The sequence below is a fragment of the Triturus cristatus genome, chromosome 8, assembly GCF_964204655.1.
Source record: "Triturus cristatus chromosome 8, aTriCri1.1, whole genome shotgun sequence".
Classification (NCBI taxonomy): domain Eukaryota; kingdom Metazoa; phylum Chordata; class Amphibia; order Caudata; family Salamandridae; genus Triturus; species Triturus cristatus.
This window is the reverse complement of record NC_140591.1, coordinates 1,615,500,552-1,615,516,265: the sequence shown is the minus strand read 5'-3', so window position 1 is coordinate 1,615,516,265 and position 15,714 is coordinate 1,615,500,552.

Genomic DNA, 15,714 nt, shown 5'->3' with positions numbered 1-15,714 from the left:
AAACATAATTTAAGTACAATCCATCCATTGTATTAAATAAGACAAATTTACACAAATCAGGTTCAGTGCTTTCTCTACATGATGTTCTATGTTCCATCCAAAATTAATATTTTCCATGTATTTTTACTCATAATCATACTACTGGCTATTATATCAATAATATCTTTTATTTTTTAAAGGCATTGTATGATAATGCCCCCCATCCAACCTTCATGCATCCCAGCTTCATGCACATAGGTGTCTTAAAACATGAGCATAAGACAAACTAAAGAGATTTATTTCTGAATTGTAACATACTTTTTACAGGATTAAATGAGGGAGAATTTTATTCAGCTTTTCACCCACTTTTTACCCACCTTCAAATTCTATGAAGAAGAGGGTTTTCTCCTCTTGTATCTTTTTATTTCCACACATAATTATATTGTTGACAACCAACACAGTATGCGAGCCTTGCAGGGGACCCAGGGTGCATAATCAGGATGACATATACGAGAGTCAAAATTTTCATCAACATTTGAGGATTGATTGCAGGTAAAATATATTCTTAAGTAAGCTAAAAACAAAAAGAAAGAAAGAAAAAACAACTGCGCCACATTGCCTCCGTTCAACAAATAAAACAGTCTTGAATATAGGCAGGCTTTCCTGTTTTCAGTTTCTATTTTTGGTAAATTCTGGTGGGGTTTTTCCGTTTTTTTTCAATACCTTAAAAAAACTGTGGTTATCACTGGTTACACATTTTTGCGCCATTAAAAACAACAGAAACATTGTTTTTCCGGTGTTTATGGAATTTTAATTTAATGGTAATTATTGCATGCTTTCTGCACTGATAGTACACGTGTTTAGATAGCGTGCGCACAGGGTATATGAGGTCCAAATACATGTTTACCGCACCAGAATGGACCACAAAGTCAATAGCATTCTTCATTAACTCAGAAGATTTCAGCATACTATCTAACAAATGGTAAGGATCTCTTACAGGGAAGCACTTCAGCTCAGACAGAGCATCATACAACTGTTTCACATACGTAGCTGAATTACTACAAATACAAACAATAACACTCCAATCTTTATTGAACTTGGTAGGAAAGTATTTCAGCAGCATCCCAAGTGACGATGCATTCCATTTTTACCAAACGTCTGGTGTCATGTTTTCACCACTATCGCAGATGCTTGGTGAGAACATTCTTTTCACATATACCTGTCACTACATCTTGCATTGAATGTTTAAAGCTTGGGGTGTTTGGCAATTCACTTGCAATCAATACTGACTCACTAGAAAAGGGGGCTGATGTATCAAAGGATTTCACCCATTCTCTGTCTGTGGGTAAATGTGATGGTACATATTAGGAATGATTCTTATGAAACCAGCCATTTTACCTATCAGTGAAATCAAATGTAGTCAAAATATCAAATATGATTTTGATATTTCTCGATTTTCTACAGTTTATAAAATAACTAAATAAGACCTAAAACATGCTTTTAAACACTGCATCTTTAGACCAAAAACCACAAAACTGAAAAAAGAAGAAGGAAGAAGAGACAATGTTTTAGTGATATCAGTAAACAACAAAACTCAAGCAGAATAATGTTAGCCCAGTCTTTCTTGATGCTACCTTGTATACCAAAGTTACATTGTATTGGCCCCTTCAGGAAGAAATACAATTGTCTCTTTCACTCATCTTTTCCTTTCTTTGAATGGCACTTAGTTTGGTTGCAAAGGTGTTTTTTTAGTGTTTATATATTTACACCAGTGATGGCTATTTTTCGTTCGGTGGGGTTTTATCAGTTATTATAGGTTTAAACCTAAAACCAGATAGCCTAAATATGGGGAAAGTTTTTGCCACCCACAGTTGCAGCGAGTGAAAGCACTAAGGAAATGCCAGTCCACTAGTGTCATTGCAACAGTTTTTCAGCGTCTGACGGGAGGAGGAGGCTCTAGATACAGTCCCCTGTAATCGGCTAACCGTTTCCAAATGTTGTAGTGTTTACGAGGGCATCCCCTCGCTCCTCTTGTATCTTTCATAATTTGTTTTTCGTATCGAAATCAATTATCCTTATTTAGCACTTCTAGAAAGAGTAATAATTGTATTTAGTTTCATGAAATAAAATCTAAAATTACAATACCCATATATTTCTGACTTATTAATCACCTTTTCATGTTCCTGTAGTCAATTTTATTAAAACTAGATTGTACCACCTATATTGTCCGGTCCATACCGAATTTGCTTTCCTGTAACGGAAAACATGAAAAAAGTTTTTTTTTTCCTGTTAACCTTCTATCAGCTTCTGTAATATCACCTTGCTTGTGGATATTTTTCATTCTCCCCCATGTTGGTAACTATCTTATCTCTGTGTTCTTACCTCAATCGTTAACATTTTAGTGTTATGGTGGCAATGTGTTCATTCCTGCTCTATCAGGTTGACAAAATACAAAGAGCATTTATCCATTTGCCCAATACATAGGGGGTATTGCGTTCAAAATCCTCCGATACGATCTACATGGCATATAAGAAACAAAAATATTTTGGGGGTTTTCTCCCTTATATACATTGTATTCTTTTTTGCCACATTCTTGCTGATGTACTAACATCCAGGAAAATCTATAATTCAAAATTAAAATCGAGGCTACTTAGAATACTATTAAGTGGTAGCCACTATGTTGCAGAATTGTAGAACAGGCACTATTTCTGCCTAAAGAAGTTTAAAAAATGTTTAATCGTGGTGGCCAGCTTTAAATCATGTCTCTTCCATGGAAATGAATATGAAACACCATGTTAAGGCCGGCAAGCCTCAAATCATCCACAAAGGAAATACATAATAAAATAACATAAAATAAAATAACTAATAATAATAATGTGTACACATTTGTATATATCTTTTAATCACTTCAGATATGGAAAATGGAAAAAGAAGTGACACAGTAACCAATGCAGAGGAAAATATATATATAGTATCTACTGACAGTCGCCAGTAGGTAGTTATAGTTAGGACCTTGTTTCCATAAGTAAAGCGTTTCTTGACCTGCCTATAACTTTGGCACTGTTTGAAGAATCTTCATGAAATGTTCCAAAAAAGTGCCCCAGTGATTCTAGTTGTGCATGGAAAGTTTTGGGGTGATCCGCCAAGCGGAGGTCGAGAAAAGTGAATTTCTCATGTTAATTTTCATAGAGTCATTGACATGCCTGCAGCCTGAACCACTGGATGGAATTGGCAGAAAGCTAGCTTTTGGTCCACAGATTGTGTTTTTTGTTATCTGGTGTAAATCCGTTCAGCAGTTTACGAGCTTTCGAAGGAAATCCACATTTTCTATATCTGGGTGGAGCCTAAGCACAGATCTCATGGTGATATCTGATTGGCTGCCAACACTTAATCCAGAAAGTGATGGCAGCCATCTTGGAATCAATATACATGATAGCACCCCATTAAAAAGCATTGTAGGGAATGGCAGGGTTTGAGGGTCACAAAAAGGAGAAAGTATAAAGGGTGTTGACAGATTTTAGTTACAATATAAATCATTTGTTGCTAAGGTGATTTCACCCAGTGAAAAAGCCTTCTCTAGAGATTTCGTGAATCATGTTTGAGAGAAAACAGGTTTTTCATCATTTTCTTATAGAGGTTACAGAAGGTGCTTTAGAAGCTAAAATTTGAGCATATGTTCTGTAAATTCACACGATCTTTCTCAGCCATATGAAAATGAAGTTTGAGAGTTGATTCCCTTGTGTTCTACTGCAGCCTCCCAGAGTGTCTTACTTATGACAAACGTATGGCACACCTGAAGCCATCTTGATTGAGTCAAACTGGTAAAACCTAAAACATTTACTTTAGAAAGGAAAAAAATGAGGAGTTTCGTTTTGTCATGGAAATTATGGTTAGTACTGTACAAAGAAAAATGAGGACACGTTTTAAGTGAGTTCTCAAATAACTTCTTCTTCTATTTTATTAAAACAATCTGACATGTAGGCTGAAAAATGCACTTTCAACACAAGCAGCAGATTGCCAGCTAACTTCCTGATGATCACCGGTTTACTACAGAGTTCTAATCAGCATCTCGAGTTCTAACATTCTGAATCCATGCCAAAAGTGTGGCACATCTGACCACCATCTTGATGGAATCGAAGTGGAAAACTGAAAGCTCTTATGTTCATGAACCACAGTACGCAGAACATAGATTCAACCAGTGCTTAATTTGTGCCGGTGCTTCCCAGTGCTTAGCACCGGCACTTAATTATCAGGGCCGGGTCTACACGCAATGCAGCACTTCATTGATTTTGACAGTGCTGCCCTGCACAGAGTGTTACTGTTACGGTTGCTTTTGTCATTTAACTTGAAGTAACGTAACAGTAACACTGCCTGACTACACAGACTGCCAGGAAGGGTCCGACTTGGAAAGCAGCCCTGCTATCGTCATCATCATCATGAGTCATCATGACTCGGGAAAACTTAAAGACAGTGTGCTGAGCTCCTTGAGTTGAACGTGAAAGTAAAACAAACAGAATGGACTCCGGATCGTCGCTCACTGCTGGGGGGGCACGCGTGTTTTTGTGTGGGGGGGGTTTACTGTAAAGTAGTGCCATGAAGAGGGTACTGAGTGACATCACTGGCAGAGTGCCTGCTACAGTACTGCCTCGCCTGGGACGGTGTGCTAGCTAGAGCAGTGTTCTTCTGGCGTGGCGTGCCGCGGCAAAATTTAAAAAACGTCCAGGAAGGGTCCGGGAAGGCGCCAGGCGGGAAGCATCACGCGCGGTACAACAACAACACAGCACAACTGAGTAGGGAAGTACAACTTACAAGCAAGGTGAAAATATTTGATTCCGTGTGTCACTATCACAGCAATTATTATTATTATTTATTGGTGTTGTAATTGCGTTGGTAATTTCCAATGATAAAAACTGGGATATCTCTGCTACGCACACACTCACAGTCTTATATTATGAGATAATAAATGAATCACTTACATCCGAGCGAGGCCGAGTCAGTGAATGAGTCAGTGTCCTGCAGCGCTATACAGAGCACTGCTGGGTTTAACTGCACATTTTAGGATTTTACTCTGCTCTGAATTCATATCTCGGGTAATTGAGTGGGACATGCCAGAGAAATCATGGGACGAGCCAAGCCACGGGCCCGGCTCGGCTCTGCGTGCCCAAGGCCGAGCCAAACCCGCAGAGCAAAAATCAGCGAAGAAATCCAGATTCAAATGTGTAGGTAGCGCCTGGTGCTAGATAGCGCTTTTGTGTTCAACTTTCTTCAGCAGTTTCCATGCCTGGCTTCTATCCAATGCAGGTGAACGTTTCAAACGTGAAGGTTTTACTCCTGTATCTCCCCTGCAGCCACACACTTCAAGCGTTCTTGTTTATGCTCCGTCAGGGAGGGGCCTGGCTCGGCTCGGGCTCAAGGCCAGTGACACTGCCAATGATCCCACCCGGCGGGTGGAATTGGGCTGGATTTTATGTTGTGGATTTGTGCAGGGGTGGAGCTATGTGCGGCAGGAGGCAACGTGCACAGATTCCAGATTGCGCATTTGCCACGCTCCAGCATACCCGCACCCACACGGCCGCCCGCACCCCACCGAGTCATCGTGGTACGGGTAACGGGCCCAGGCCATAGCCTTTCATCTCGGTCACTCACTGAGTGTGTGCCAGCCAGCGCGACCCGACGACTACGTCACATTGGTGGACTGGCAGTGGCAGCAGAGCAGTAAATCAACAGGTTACCACAGTAGTATTGAGTACCGGCCCCGCCCGGCGTTCAAGATCTCAGGTGAGGCAGGCAACTGCCAGATGGCACTCCACCTGACTGGCACTAGGCCCCACCGTGGCACTGGCCCTCCACCAATCAGTTATTAAAGCAGCTGGCTACAGCGCAGCCAGCAGGCAGCCTAAGGCAGTGGCAGTGCTTTGCACTGACTAACGTCAGTGAGTGTGTGTGTCCCGAGGGCCGGCCCGAAGAACTTTGTTGTCTCTTTTTTTTTAACAGTTAACTGTAGATGGCGAGCCGCGGCGTAGTAGTAGCCGCCAATGCCGCCATGCTGGCCGCACCACACCGAGTCATACATCGCCCGGCCCCGTTCGCAACAACTTCCCCGCCAGCGCCAGTCAGCTAGCCGAGCCAAGCCAAGTCATAGTACTAGTAGTAGTAGTTTTAGCAGTGCCACTTGAAGATGTGGGTGGACTCTCCAGCTAATAGAGTAAGTTGGCGGAGCCAGTGGAGGAAGTGGGTGGAGCCAGAGAAAAGTAGGTGTGGCCTCCGACAAACATTTCAGCACCTGCACTTCATATTTTACAAATTAAGCAACATGTGGTTTATTAGCACTTAGGACCCTTTTTACCAGCAAGTCCCTGCTTGAATCCCTCCCAAAGTTCTCCCTGACACATTCCACACTCCCTCTGTACATTCTACCCCTAGAGCAAGAGGGTGGTAGGAACACCCATGAACTCACATCCTAGAGGGGGCGCACGTGTGTGTGTGTGTGGGGGGGTTACTGTGAAGTAGTGCCAGGAAGAGGGTACTGAGTGACATCACTGGCAGCTCTATATACATACCTAAACACAACAAAAGCATTTTTTACTGAGGACGCTGTAGTAAATAAGGAGATTAGGGAGCTTCATAACAAGTAAGTTTCCCAAGATGGCCTCCAGAGAGAAAGGAGCCCAAATGTAGCACAAATATCACCCAAAAGTAGCCCAAGTGTAGCCCAATGACAGAAGTGTGCAAAACCCTTACTTTTGTGTTTTTTGCAGTTTTATATTGCACAGACTTGACCCGGAGCGCTTTACATTAGCATCAGTTACATTACACAAGGACATATTCCTTTTGGGCTTTAGGCATGTGGAGATTAAGTGATTTGCCCAGAATCACAGGATGTCGAGCTGACGCCGAAAGTCAAACCTGGGTCCCCAGTTGCAAAGTCTGCAGCTCTAGCCATAACGCCACATTCTCTCTCCTTAGTGCAACATATAATCAAGTGATCAACTGGATAAAAAAACATCATGGAAGAAAATCATTTAAAAGTGCTTTGTCGCTATTAAGAACTCAGAAAATATATCCTCATTTTAGTTTTTTTGGAGCACTAACCATAATTTCTATGGGAATAAGACCCTCTAATTTTTATAATCTCTAAAGGATATCCTTTAGATATTACACATTTGATGACATCAAGATTACGTCAGGTGTGCCACACTTTCATAATACATATAGAATGTTAGCAGTCTAGTTGTTTATTAGAATACAGTGGGGAGGTAGATGTCAGGTGCACGGACTCGGATAATTGAGGGCAGGGAAGAGAGTGAAGAGGCAACAAGTGAACCACGTTGGGCAGGCAGGAGGGGCATTTGCTAGCCCAACAGACCATGTAGGGCAGGGGAATGGGCGGTAGAGGGCAACAAACCAACCATGCAGGACAGGCAAGAGAGGCTGGGGCTGTATAACAGACCATTGAATGCAGAAGGAAGAGGCAGTGGCAGTACAACCATACATGTCTACAGACCTGATACAGGCAGGAGAAACCAGATGTTTTTAAGTCCTAAAGAGATTTATTATATCTGTCAACTGCCTAAAATCTTCTCTTTTCAATGTAAGTTAATGGATAAAATGAATTCCCTGGAGGAATGGGGTAGGGACATGGATTTGTATAACAGAGGGCAAGAGAGAGATGAGCAGGGGCACCAAACTGACCTTATAGGGCAGGAGTCAGGGGTTGCATCATCACAATACACCACAGAGGGCAAGCGAGATGGCAGTGCAGCAAACGGAACATGGAAAGCACCAGGAAGGGAATAGGGCCATGCACAAGGACAACAGAGAGAAGAGGGGGAAAAAGCAAGGGCAAAAAGCTGACCATACCGGACAGACAGGAGGGACAGTTGCAACATATGAGACCATGAAGGGCAGGGGGCAGGGGCACGACAAAGGGGCAGGGGCACAACAAAGGACCAGGCAGGAGGGAGTAGATAGGGGCCTGCACATGGAAAACGAAGGGAAGGAGGCAGGGCTGGAGCAGCAAGATGACCATGGACGGCAGGCAGGATGGGCCCTGGAAGCACAACAAACCCTGGAGGGCAACAGTGAGACTATAGTGGTATACACACAGACAACGGAGGGAGGGGACCAGAGGCAGAAAGCTGACCACACGGGGCAGGTTGGATGGGCTGTGGAAGCACAGAAGGCTAATGCATGGCAAGCAGGAGGGTTAGTGGCAGCACAACATGCCATGGCATGTTTCAATTATTTTTGTGTGACCCAGTTACTGAAAGTTTAACATATATTTCGTATGGGGTTATGCAGGCTTGAATTAGAAGGAAATGCGTAATAAATGTCAATGTTGTTCTGACCATGGGCCCCCAACATATGTCTTGCCCGGGCCCCTAAATCCTTAAGACAAGACTGTTTAATTGTAACATTTTCAGAACAAAACAGAAGTACACATAAAGGGATGATAAAGTGCTTAAATTAAAGATTCAATGCACGAAGCTATTTCTAAAGATGTCATTTTAACATGGCTTATCAGGAAGAAGATGGGTCAATTGATGAGTATGTTACAAGATTAAGGAAATTAGTAAAGGTTTACGAATTTGAAAAGTTCAATAATGAAGGAGCTCTCAAGTTTAGAAACAAATTTCTAGAAAAGACATGACTGTGGCATGAACTGGATCGCAAGCAAAAATGCAAGCTTCAAACATGGAATAAGGAAGAATAAAAACAACTGAACTACGACAGATGTTTAGAAAGGGAAATAACAAATAGAAAATCTGAAGCTCTACCAAAAAAAAGAGATCATATTAAAGATGTGGCATACCATTTTCACATTCATATGTTTGTCCGGTAATGGGGCAACAATGTAAAGAATGTGGAAAGTGAAACTATTTTGCTAGTGTACAGAAATGAACTCGGAAAGAGAGACAGTATCAAATCTTTTAAGAAATTGTGTAAAGGAAATGTCAGGCATATAAAACAAATAGAATGTGTGGAATAGGAACAAGTTCTGTCTCAAGATTCTGAGTCATCAGAACATTTATACATGATGCAAGAAATACAAGCAGAGACAAATGTTGAACAAATATATTTAGTACAAAGCGAATGCATGCACAAAACAGCAACAACAAAAGGTGGCATTCGTTCTTGACAGTGGAGCCACGTGTAACAGTATGTGTATGATAGAATTTAAGGAAATGTGAGACAAACCAACACTTGTTCCTTCTAATGTAAGTGTTTTCCAGCCGGGAGTGAAACACCCAGTATTGTGGTAAAGAAAATTTGAAGAAAGCTTAACATATAGAGGAGATATAGGTTTAGAAAGTGAAGTTTCCAGGTCCATGTTTGTTAAGTAATGTTGTTGTTAATGATGGGGCTGCTAGTTATGACTTTCAATATGTGGGATACCTCGGAGCTTGGCTGTGTCCTTTTGTTGCTACGACGACTGGAGGTGAAGTCGCGCTGCCTGCGGAGAGGCCGTTGCGGAGCTTGAGAGGCCGGGACTGCGAGGACCAGGGTGCTCTCTGACAATCTTACTCGGCACACCTGGTGACTCTTCCCGGCCCCGCCCCTTTATCGACCCCTCCCCCTAGTATAAGCCTGCTCCCCGAACGCGCCAGCGGAACGCGCCCAGAGCGAAGACCGGGCAAAGAGCGGGCCGTTTGAGGCCGTTCGAGTACGGACGAGGGAGGGCGTGGGGCACCCCAGCCTGTCTGCATTCCACTATATCCCAGGTGCTGTCGGTGACATTATGACTACGAGAGAAACCAGGAGCAAGAGTGCTATGGCGACGGGAAGGCCAACAGGTACACTGGATACGTACTTTGCTAAAGCTGGGTCCCTTCTTGTGGATGAGATTTCCATTCTTGAAAGACGCATCTCCCAAGAAATAGACTGGGTGAGGAGATCCTCCCTGGGACCCATCGCACACGTTACCACCCCCGTCAAGCCACCAAATCCCATAACACTTCCGGTAGGGGGGGTAGTTGGGCTGCCTGTTCTCCCAGATTCATCTATCACTAACTGCTCCATTACCTCCTCCATTGATTGTGATAATTCTGAGCATGCAGAGCTTAGTTTACTACCTCTTCCAAACTGTAAGGGCCCAACGGTACATACCACCGCTTGGCTGCTACCGAGCTGTCTACAAGTAATACCAAGGACCTGACCCAGCCCACACAGCGGGAGAAGGAGGGAGCAATCCCGAAAATGGATAAAAGGGCCTATAAAACCAGGGGGGGAAATTCTAAAGCTACTAAAGCCAACTCTAGGGCTAGGGGAACCAAACAGGACATAGCTAGCAAAGGGCCGGTTCCAACCCGTAAACATGAAGCCCTGCACCAACACACCCCGGCAAAAAGTCCATCTAGCCAACAAATTGCTGCCGGGATGTATGATAGTATGTTCACTGGTTTACGCACTCTACTGAGGGAATTGCTTAATCCCCTAGAAGACCGTTTGGCCAACATAGAAATCTGTCTAATAGATTTGCGCAGGGGATTACTAGGCTTAGTCTCAGACCAAAGAGCAGGCACGCACGCAGTAGTTGGGCACACCATAGGGACTCCTAATTTACCTAATTTACCTTTAAATTCTATCACCTCGTCCCCTGCACCTCTGACAGTCACCTCATTGGAAAATGTGCAGCCAGTTTCTTTGTCAAAATCCGTTCCCGCACTACCCAGTAACCACCAATCCGTTACAGGATCCACCAATAGGCCGAACTCATCCGGTCCGGCCTCTGGTTCTGATCAGGAAAAACTATTAAACGACGCAAGGAACCCTACAGACAGGCAAGACAGCCAACAAAATTGGCGCAAAGTGATAAATTTGCCTCCTGAGGCTGCTGCCTATTCCGTTGTCTTGAAGGGAGTACCCTCGTTCGAGGGAACCGTGGTGGAACCTTATGACTCTTTACACAACAAGGTCACTAGCTGGCTTAATACCCACAGGCCATTACCACCTAATACTAAGGGAGAAATTCTCATGGTTAGAAGAGTCTCATGGATCGGTCATACCGATAAGAAATGTGTTGGTGACTGTTTAATTGTAAACTTTAGGAACCCCAAAATTGTGCCCTATATTTGCAATTGGACTGGGAACACAGGGTCTACATCTATTGAAGTGGTCCACCTGTCATATTTTTATCCTAATATTTATAAGCCAATTCTGAACAATGACAATGGTTGGACCCGGGTTGGACCTGCTGCTGATGGCCGCAGAGCCAGGCCCACCCGTAATGCCCCCAGTACCAACTTTGGTAACTTTTGGCATCCTAATAGATACAGCCGTCTTGAACAGATAGATTGACTTTTTAAGGGTCAGGGGCATGGCGGATGCGAAATAGACATCGCCATTCAAGAATATGGTGCCCCTCGAGGGGAGAACTTGACATCGATTAACCCCCACGGTGAAGAAACTGATCCATCCAAAATCACAACTATCTTGGGCGGTACTAATAACAAGTTAAAATTGCCAGTCCCAAAACATCATAAAGTAGACCCGATGGAACCATCTACTTTGGAAATATCTTCGCCCAGGCTTATGATTCCACCAATGGATGCTGCCCCGCTCAAAAGTGGTGGAAGTGATCCAGACCCGCTTGACGATTCCCTAAAGGTTCTCTCCTGGAATGTCGCTGGCATTGTCAATAAACTTGACACGAGCGACTGGGACTCCCTGATAGCCAATAGCGACATCTGCCTCTTTCAAGAGACATGGGCAAGGGAACCATTATCTAGAGTGGGGTATGCTGTGTTTGAAATAAACGCGATCTGGTCAGGTAGAGGGAGGCCCTCCGGAGGATTGGCGATCTGGGTAGCTAGTCACATTGGGTGTGATGCGGGGAGTTTACCGACGCATTCGCAGGATATTCAGTGTGTTCTACTCAGGTGGCCTAATGCTTCGAGTTTAGCAATAATTAATGTATACTCCCGTCCCACCAAGCTGGCCATGGAATCTCCCACACTTGATGATCTTACCTGCCTCCTGGCCACCCTCCCTAATGACTTTAAGATAGTCTTGGGAGGCGACTTGAATTGCCACTTTGAGCCCTTAGAAGGCCTTAAGGAAGGAGCCCTCGTAGCGGAAGATGACCTCTGGGGTGTTCCGCGTTGCCAATCCCCATATGTTAAAATCTGGTCTCCCTTAGTAGTACAAATTCTGTCCTTAACGCTAAATTTCTCCTTAAGGGCATGCAATGGTCGCAGTACCTCAGATACCCCCTCTGCATGTACTTTTAACAGGGTGAACCACGAATCCAGGTTAGATTATATTTTTGTAGACATTAGTCTCTGGCCCATGATTCAGGATTTTAGAATAATAGCAAGAACGGACAGTGATCATAATGCTCTTGTAATGTATATGGCGCACCCTAAAGGTGCTGCTCGATCATTTGCCGTTGTGCCCAGTCCAGATCCTGGGAACCTGCTAATTAGTTCCAATAGACGTAGGATCAAATGGGGGAAACTGGCGAGCTCAGAAGAGTCCCTAAGTAAAATTTTTCGGCTAGCACTCCCGAAGCTAATAGAAACGGACAATTTAATCTCGCAGCCAAGAAACTTGGAATTCAATAAGAAATTAGCCCACATACATGAAGAATTGGTGGCCCTTTTAGGTGAGGTCTTTTACCCAGTGTTACCCCCAAGGAAAAATACAACCCGAACTCCAACCTGGTATAATGCATCTTGTAAAAAGGCTAAGTCCGAACTTTTGAAGTGCATTAAAAAAGGATCGGACAAGCGTAAACTTGTTGAGCTTAGACGGATTTACAAGAAAACCATGGCAGTGGCGCGAGCTGACTGGGACTGGAACAAATGGCAGGATTTAACATCAGCACTGGAAGCGAAAGATCTGAGGAAATTTTGGTCCCTGGTGAACACTGGTATGCCAGATCCCAAAGCTGCAATAGAGCCAAATATTGCAGCATCCGTTTGGGAGGCCCATTTTGGCCAACTATACCAGGAACCACCTCAAATTGATGGTGGAAGGGACATGGTTTCTACTGTTGCTCCTGCCCCAGTACCACCCCTGGAACTTACTCTTTCTGAGGTGGTCAGTGTTATTCTAGCCCTGTCGAGGGGAAAGGCCCCTGGTCTTGATAGGTTGCCTGGCGATCTTTTTCGTTCGTATGCAGATATATGGGGTCCTTATCTTCTCATACTCTTTAACGCCATTCTGGGTGGGATGGAGATTCCTTGTACTTGGCTGGGGGCTGAGATAGTGCCCATTTTTAAAAAGGGTTCTCCTCTACTCCCAGCCAATTACAGGCCAATAAGCCTCATAGATGTCCCCCAGAAAATTTACTCGCGCCTACTCCTAAACCACCTTACGGAGTGGATGGAGGAAAATAAAATTCTCAGTCCCTTACAAGCTGGCTTCAGGAAAAACACGTCCACCATGGATCAGATCTTCCGCCTCGTACTACTATATTGGAAAACTGTGATCATTGAGAGGGGAAGGCTGTACATGGTGTTCGTGGACTTGAGGTCAGCCTTCGACCTGGTCCCCAGGAAGAAACTATGGGAGACATTAATGGGGCTGGGAGTTCCACTTCATCTATTAAATGCCATTATTAGGCTCCATGAAAACAATTTTGCACAGGTCAGGTATGGAAGGACGGGTGCGCTGACATCTAAATTTCCAGTTCATAGAGGGGTCAGACAGGGTTGTGTTCTTGCCCCGACCCTGTTCTGCCTCTATGTTAACAACGTAATTGCATATCTTGACAATGTTCATGATAATGATGCCCCGTCTTTGGCCGGCAGGAGGGTACCGGCCATTATGTTCGCGGATGATACCCTCCTGCTGTCCAAATCTCCGATGGGGATCCAACGGATTTTAGATGGTTTTGGCCTTTTCTGTAGCCAATATGGCCTGGAAATAAACACAGGGAAGACCAAGTTTATGATATTCAACCCTACAGCCAAAACTAGACCAAACCCATCCTTGAGTTCAGTAACACTGGAGAGAGTAAAAACCTTTCAGTATCTAGGGGTAACGCTGCATGAGAACCTATCATGGGAACCTCAAGTAGCAATCAGTCGCTTGAAACTTGCACAACTGTCGGGGGGAATTCTGAAGGTGGCAAATTCTTCCACCTACAAACCAATTAGCCCGGCAGTTGTAATGTACAAGTCGCAAGCCAAAGCAGCCGCATCCTATGGTGGAGAACTCTGGGGATACACGGCGGGCACAGGAATTATTAATGTAGAAAACAATTTTTTAAGGCGTCTCCTGGCCCTCCCCCGAGGTACACCTCTTCTTCCCCTAAGAATGGATATGGGTCTACCCTCTATAAAAGAGGACCTGGAACTTATGCCATTAAGGTTCTGGCATAGGCTCTGGTCTACTGTTGAGCTTTCACATTATAGGCAAGAGCTTGCACATGTTATGAATCTGAATTCCTGCGATAAAATTACTTGGCTAGCCTTCATAAAGAAAGAACTCTATCGGCTGGGACTCCCCGAATTATGGGAATCGCCCGAGCAAGGCTGTCTTGGGGTCTCTCGCAAACGCCTTGTGGGTATATACAGGGAGCAACGTTATGCCTCCCTGGTCTCTGCATCTAACAAAGGGTCCTTGACTGATCGATTTTTGACCTTCAAGGACTATTATCAGTTTGAGGGATTTATGGACATTATTTTTCCCATTTTATCTAGAAAACTGTTTATACAATGGAGGCTAGGGACTCTCCCTATTAAAATTTTTACCCACAACTGGACAAAGAAAAATGATAAAATCTGTCCAGGCTGCTGCATTTATGATGAGGAAGAAACCCACATTGTGTTCTTTTGCCCAGCTTATAATAGACCAAGAAGATACTGGCTAGCCCCGCTATGCAGAAATCTGGGCTTTAGGAGTCATCTGCAGGTGTACAGAATACTGAAAACGAACACTGATCCGCACATAGTCTTTGCAGTTGCAAAATTTTTAACGGCTATGTGGCATATAAGGTCTAATTTAAATAAGAACTGTTCTGTTTAATGAATTCCATTGCCTAGATGTCCGTAACCTTTTGTATACTGATTTTACTGATTTTATTAATTGTTTGTATTTTTAATGATTGTTTTAAATGTATTGTGTGATTGTATCTTTTATGGCCTAAACGGCCGAAATAAAGAAATTTGGATTGGATTGGATTGGATATGATTAGAAATGTTACCAGCGCTGTTGTATTTTCAAATTTGAATCTTTGTACTGGGTATCATCAACTTGAAAGTGATGAACAATGCAGATATATAAATTTTCTACGCACATTGGATTGTTTAACTATAAATAATTGAATATTGGAACTGTTCAGCTGCAATACTTCAGGAGATTGTAAGAAATGTAATAAGGCCAGTGAAGATTTTGACGAATTACAGTGACAACATATTAGTTTTTGGTATGTCTCCAAAGAAACATGATAAGACTCTGTAGGTAATATGTCAGCAATTTGAAAATGCAGAAAGCACGTTAAATCAGAAAAATGTGAGAGTAGTTAACGTGAACTCACCTTTTACTGGCATATTTTCCCTAAAGAAGGAATGAAACCAGATTCCATAAAGGTATCTTTTCTTAATTTAACTACCTGCCCAAGGGATGCGTATGAATTACTTTCTTTCTTGGGAATTGCCAGCCATTGTTCCCGATATAGCAAAGATTAGCAACTATGATTACACTGTTTAGGGAATTTACTTAAAAAGGGAAATTGTTTAAGTGGGATCAAAATTGTCAAAAGGCATTCAAGCAAATCAAAGAAGAAAT